Genomic DNA, 6797 nt, shown 5'->3' with positions numbered 1-6797 from the left:
CACCCTGCTACCATAGGCGACCACCCGTTCGACCCCTCCAACGACTTGGGACAGCACCCCCCCAATGCCCGTGTTGCTAGCATCCGTGTCTAGCAAGAAGGGACTCGCAAAGTCCGGATAGCGCAAGGGTGGGGCCCCTACCAAGGCGTCCCGGAGGGAGCAGAATGCAGCCTCCTCCTCCGGTCCCCATCGGAATTTCACTCCTTTCGCCGTTAGAGCGTGCAAGGGTTTTGCAATGGTGGCGAAGTGCTCAACGAATCGGCGATAATACGAAGCAAAACCGATGAAACTGCGCACGTCCGAAACTGACGTGGGCGTCGGCCACGAACTGACACAGTCCGTCTTCGCAGGATCGGTAGAAATCCCCGAAGAGTCGACAATGTGACCCAAGTATCTAACGGATTTACGAAAAAGGTGGCATTTGGCCGGTTTAAACTTTAATTTAGCCGATCGCATTCGCAAGAACACCCCTCTCAATCGCTGGAGGTGTTCTTCAAACGTTTTACTGAAAACAATGACATCGTCAAGGTAAATCAGGCACGTATCCCATTGCAAGCCCGACAAAACCAACTCCATAAGGCGCTGAAACGTCGCAGGAGAGGAGTGAAGTCCCATGGGTAACCGGTTAAACTGAAACAGGCCCCCTGGAGTCCGAAATGCAGTCTTAGGCTTAGACTCTTCGTCGAGTGGCAACTGCCAGAATCCGGATAATAAATCAAGAGTCGAAAAGTATCGCGCACCAGACAATGCGTCGAGGGACTCGTCCATCCTGGGGAGCGGATACGCGTCGGCCACAGAGATCTTATTCAGGCGACGGAAATCGACGCAAAATCGCAAGGACCCGTCCTGCTTTTTAACGAGCACAATAGGTGCTCCCCAAGGACTGGAAGAAGGCGAAATAATGTCGGCTTCTAGCATATCGTTAACGGCCGACTGAACATGTTCCTTCTCAGCAGGACTCAGTCGGAAGGGATTTAGCCTGACCGGTGCCGCATCGCCCGTTTCAATGTGGTGGCGTAGCAGGTCCGTGCACCCAATGTCATACTTATGTTTACTGAAGACATCCGAAAATTCAATCAGCAACCCGCGCAGCGCACCCAACTGTACCGCTGACAAATCGTCAGAGTCCGCGCACAGCGAATCGACCCATTCGAGGTCCTCCTTCGGTTTTACGTTTTGCGTGGGGCTCGGATCAGCCTGCGCAACCAGCCGCTCTTCCGCAGGGACCCACGCCGCGTGAGCTAGCACGGTGCCCTGCTGAATGACGGCCGGCCGCGACCCAGCGTTTAAAACCATCACAAACGGATCCCTGTCAGCCCCAACCAAAGTGTGAGCCACCGACAAATCGAGACCTCCAACAGCCCTATTAGAAGGACCCAAAAGCATGCCTTGTTCCGAGGCCTCCCTCACCCATGGTTTCCGCAACCGGAGGGGAATTAACATTTGTGAACCCGGGGGCACGTGCACGGTCTGTGTCGCTAACGCTTGTATCGTAGCGCACGCCATCCGAATTTCAGTAGGGCTCGTCAAAAATGAAATACGGCGACCCGATGGTAGTTCAATGCAACGCTGATCAATGAGAATTTTGATGGGCATTTTTGCCAAAAAATCAGTGCCCAATAGACAGGGAACCGCCAGGGAGGACGAAACGAAAACGGGTCCCGACAATTTGATATCTCCAATGCAAATGGACGCCCTAATCTGACCGATAATGCCCAACGATCCCCCGTTAGCGGCGTAAAATGGCACATCCACCGGAAGAAGCGGACGACATTGTACAGGGAGAATGTTATAAATGAGGTCCGATATAATAGTCGCCGATGCCCCCGTGTCCACTAACACCCTGACCTCGACCCCATCAATAGATCCCGTAACGACGGATGAACCCGCTGAGGCAGCCACTATTCTGTGCCCCAACTCCGACCATTTAATGTCTCCCCGGTCCCGGCCGAACCCCCCTCGCCGAACCGAATCCCCGAACCCTACTCGGCTCTCCTCCGCCGCAACGCGACGGCCCATGCGTGTCGAGTATGCGGGCCGAGCATGTGAGGTGCCGCGACTTGCCGGGGTTTGCAGGGATGACTTGGGGCCTTGTTCGTCGTCCAGCCGAGGTCCCATGGCGCGCTGACGTGGGGCGCGGCAACCGGAGGCCACGTGGCCCCGGAGGCCGCAGTTATAACACGTGATGACAGTCGTCGGAGATCTCGGTTGCTCCAGCTTGCGGGCCGATCGCAGAGGCGAACGACCCCCCGACCTCCAGTCCCCCGGTCGTCCCGCGATGAACGCCTCCTCTCGTGGGCTGACGACTTGGGGCACGGTGACTACCGGGCCCGGAGCTGAGGCCACGGCAGCGTTGCAGACGACCCCCTGTTTACGTTGAAGGACCTCGTGCGCTTGTATGCTCGTAGCGACCCGTAAGGAAGAAATATCGGTCTCGTCGGCCGTGTTGATGGGGACCCCCAGGTCCTGCGCCAACTTGAGCAGTTGCTCCAAAACCATCGCATCTTGGCCCTCCTCGTCCATACGAGGGAACGCGGTGTCGGCGAGAGCCAGCAACGCCGTGCGATAGGCGAGCACGGTCTCCGTGTCCGCCTTCCGTCTTGCATAAAAATGATGGCGACACGCCGAGGGAGGACCATAGACCTTGGCCATGAGAGCCAGCGCATCCTTGAGCGTGGAGCGGTCCGACCTGCGTGCGGACGTGAAGGCCGCGAGCGCGTTGTCGTCCAGCATGGCAGGCAGTGCCCGCAGTGCCGTAGCGTCGGACCAGGCAGACATCTCCTGATGCGCCAAAAACCTGCGCTGAAATTGGCCCCAGTCCCCGCCTTCCGCCTTGAAGGCTGACAACGTGGGAAGGCGCTGTTGAAAGATGAAGTCGTCCTCCTCGTGCTTCCTCTCCGCCGCCCCGTTGGTGTGTAAGATGGCGGCCCCAGTGGCGGGTGTTTGATGGCGGTCCGCAGCGCGCATTGGTGACGTAAGCGGGCGCGCTTGGAGAACCGCTGCCACGTGGTGATGGCCGTTCCCGCCAAAAGTCGGCGCAGATGAAATGGCGGGAATCGCCAAGTCATTTTGGCGGGAATCTGCGGGGCGACCCTGTAGAACGTCCGCCGCCGTCCCCGCTCCTCCCGACGAGCTGATCTCCGCCAGGATGGACGCGGCGGCGAGCAGCAGCTCCGCCAGACGGGAGTGCGCCTCGCGGAGCACGGCGTCGGTCCCCCGTCGCTCGTCTGGCGCCGTCGGCGGATCCTGCAGCGTGGGCAATTCCTCGTCCTCACCCCCCGATGCCAGCTGGGCCGAGTCGTCGAGGTTGTCCCCGCGGTCAATCCCGTGGGTCCGACGGGTCTTCCTTGTATCCATGCTTGGAAGACCGTTTCACTTCTGACGCCAGTTGAAGTATTTGAATTGACGGCAGGAACTTCTTGACGGGTAACACACTTTTATTAAATCTTGACGTGTCACAATACAACGGGTGGTCTCTATCCTTTGGACTATACACTCCACTTAACTCGTGTAGACTCTATGCTTCTGGCTACACACAATACACTTGACTCGTGTAGACTCTATGCCTCTGGCTACACACAACACACTTGACTCGTGTAGACCCTATGCCTCTGGCTACACACAACACACTTGACTCGTGTAGACCCTATGCCTCTGGCTACACACAATGCATTCGGCTCGTGTAGACTCTATGCCTATGGCTACACACAATACACTCGCCTCTGGGTTACACAGAGTCCCGGTCCCGTTAGGACAGCGGGACTAGGTACCGCAGGGCCCTATGTCTTCATCCCCGTCTTCATTCTTCGCTGGTTACATACTGCCCTTACGCCTGTGTGCATCCCCTTTTATAGCCCCTGCTCACGAGAGACGGAGCTGATGCGGACGTCGACGTGAGCATCGCTCCTTAGTGAACCAATCACGACGCACTCTCTCTACGATCCGTTTTCCCCAGCGCGTGTTAACACTACTCCACCAATCACACCGCGCTGCCACCCGGTCACTCCCTCTCAGCGCGTCACCGGCCCACAGCCAATCAGTACCCCGTAACCCACGACCCCGCGCTGACCCCTGATCCTCCACCGTCAGCGCGTGTCACCACATACACAGCCAATCATTACGCGCTGGCATACGATCCCTAATCCCAGCGCGTATCACCACTACATATGTATGTGTGTGTAACTCCATGTGTGTGTATCTAAAGTGCATGTCTATGCGTGTGTCAGTCCATATGCGTGTCTGTGTGTGTAAGTCCATGTGTTTGTGTGTGTCAGTCGATATGTCTGTGTGTGTCAGTCCATGGGCGTCTGTGTTAGTCGCTTTGTGTGCATGGCTCCATGTGAATCAGTGTAAGTCCATTTCTTTGCATGTCTGTAGGTCCATATGTGTGTGTGAGTGAATGTATGTGCTTTATTGACCTGCTCAAGGCCTATGATACCATCAGTAGGCCTGGCCTCTGGGTTGTTTTTCATGCTTTCGGAGTCCCTCAAACTTTGCTCACGATCCTTAAGGACCTTCATGATGGTGAGCGTCCCCGCGTCAAACTACGTGGCCGTCAGTCAGAGCCATTCCCTCTACAGTCTACACCTTGGAGTGTGACAGGGATGTCCTCTGGCTCCCACATTATTTAACATATCTTTTGACCACGTAGTTCGTGAAGCCTTCAATGGCTGTACCCGATGAATTACCATATGTGCAGATACAATGGGAGGCTGATCGATGCCCGGGTGCGGTCAACGGATGCCTCCCTATTGCTCAACCATGTTATGAATGCCGATGATCTGCTAATTGCTGCTCACTCGGAGGAGGAGTTTGAGGTGCTGCTGCTGAACCTGGAGCTTGCCACCAAGAGGTGGGGCCTTACCATCAGCCCCACCAAAACTAAGCAGCTGCCTGGGTATTTTCTACCATCGGACACTTCACCCCCACAACTCCCAATTGGTGATGGGGCAGTTGTGGAGACAGTGGAGAGTTTCCCATACATTGCCAGTGTGCTAATGACCGGCTCTGGTTTAACAGCAGAGGTCTCACTCCGAATCAGTCGAGCCACATTATCTTTTTATTGGCTGCGTAACGTTGTGTGGAAGCTACCTGGTCTATTACTCCGCACGAAGCTTCAGGTCTTCTCGGCCACGGTCATTCCCTCCTTTCTCTACGCTTGTGAAACGTGGACCCCCCTAATGAAACATCTTCGCCGGTTAGAAACATTTAGGATGGCCTGCCTACGATCCATCCTGGATTTAACCAGGCTGCATTGTGTGAGGAGCTCACAAATCCTTGAAAGATGTGGACAAAGTCCCATCGGTGACCTCCACCAGGCAAGGCTGCATTGCCTGAGTCATGTAGCCCACATGGCAGACACCGCATGCCTAGACATCTTTTGTTCGGCCGGATCCAGGGAGCTGGAGAAGAGATGCAATTATGTGGTACAGGTGGACTTGAAGCTGAGTCCACTTGCGGATGACTGCTACTAGCCGTGTCTAGATCGGCCTATGTGGAGGAGGCTCCTGAAGGATGCTACTGGGCAGTTGGAGGCAGTCACCCTCCAACAACAACGGAGGGCGGAGGAGCGAGGCTCGCAACAATGAGCGGAGCGCCGCGTGGCTAAAGCACAGAAAGTTTCCACAGTAGGGGCCACAGGTGGTGCTTCAGCCAGTCGTCTCAGTCAGTCGACCTGTAGCATCTGGGTTTGCCCCGTGACCTCCTGCCAGCGGGCGTTCGACACTTCACGTAGCCTCAAGGTGCACATAGCCTGGCACAAGCGTTGTCGTGACGTCACCGCCACTTAGTGGCGAATGGCGGTTGTTGTTGTTCAGTCTATGTATGTATGTGTGAGTCCATTTGTGCGTGTAACTCTATGTGTGTGTGTCAGTCGATTTGCGTGTGTAACTACATGTGTGTCTGCCTTTTTCGCCCGGGCAACGCCGGTACTAACCGCTAGTGGATACATAAATCTTGACATTTTCTGCATCAGTAGAGATGAAAATCAAACCGTCATTACACTGGCCTAACAAAAGGTCTACTGCAATGGTTTACAGGTAGGAACAACAGGTTCCACACTGCCAACCAGAGAGTATTTGTCTGTCGTGCATATAGGGAGGGGAGGGTGGGAGGGGTGGGGCTGTGTGGAGAGGGGAGGGTGGGGAGGGGCTTGGTGGGGAGGGAGGGGGCTGGGTGGGGAAGGTGGGGAGGGGCTGGTTGGGGAGGGTGGGGAGGGGCTGGGTGGGGAGGGTGGGGAGGGGAGGGTGGGGAGGGGCTGGGTGGGGAGGGGCTGGGTGGGGAGGAGCTGGGTGGGGAGGGTGGGGATGGGTGGGGGGTGGGGCTGGGTGGGGAGGGGCTGGTCGTGGTGCCCTTATAAAACTCAACGTTTAACCTACATACTACACTATACACGACACGAAACACTACACTTATACAGGTAGGAACAACAGGTTCCACACTGCCCACCAGGGATTATTTGTCTGTCGTGCACGAATGCGCTGTCCAACCAAGTTCCTACCTGCCCACTCTGAAGGAAAGTGTTATATTGGCACACGTGACCTGTGTCTCAATGGGACCATCACGATACGGGTTGTTTTCCCACCGACTGCCAAGCCAAGTCGAAACACGTTTCTTTCAGTGTTGTTTCCTCAAACGGACTTCCCTTCCCATTGTTTATTTTTTCCGAAGCTCCGATAATTGTCCCACTCATTAAAGTCGTGGGTGAATATGCCATGAGACAAGGGGATTCGAGTTAATGTGCTCCATTGTTTTTCGGGATTGAGATCAAATCCCCGAAGTTGTGGTAATATTGGCGA

Source organism: Lethenteron reissneri, chromosome 62 (assembly GCF_015708825.2).
Source record: "Lethenteron reissneri isolate LAM-NWPU_2019-01 chromosome 62, ASM1570882v1, whole genome shotgun sequence".
In the NCBI taxonomy this organism is placed as follows: Eukaryota; Metazoa; Chordata; class Hyperoartia; order Petromyzontiformes; family Petromyzontidae; genus Lethenteron; species Lethenteron reissneri.
This window is presented reverse-complemented; position numbering follows the sequence as displayed.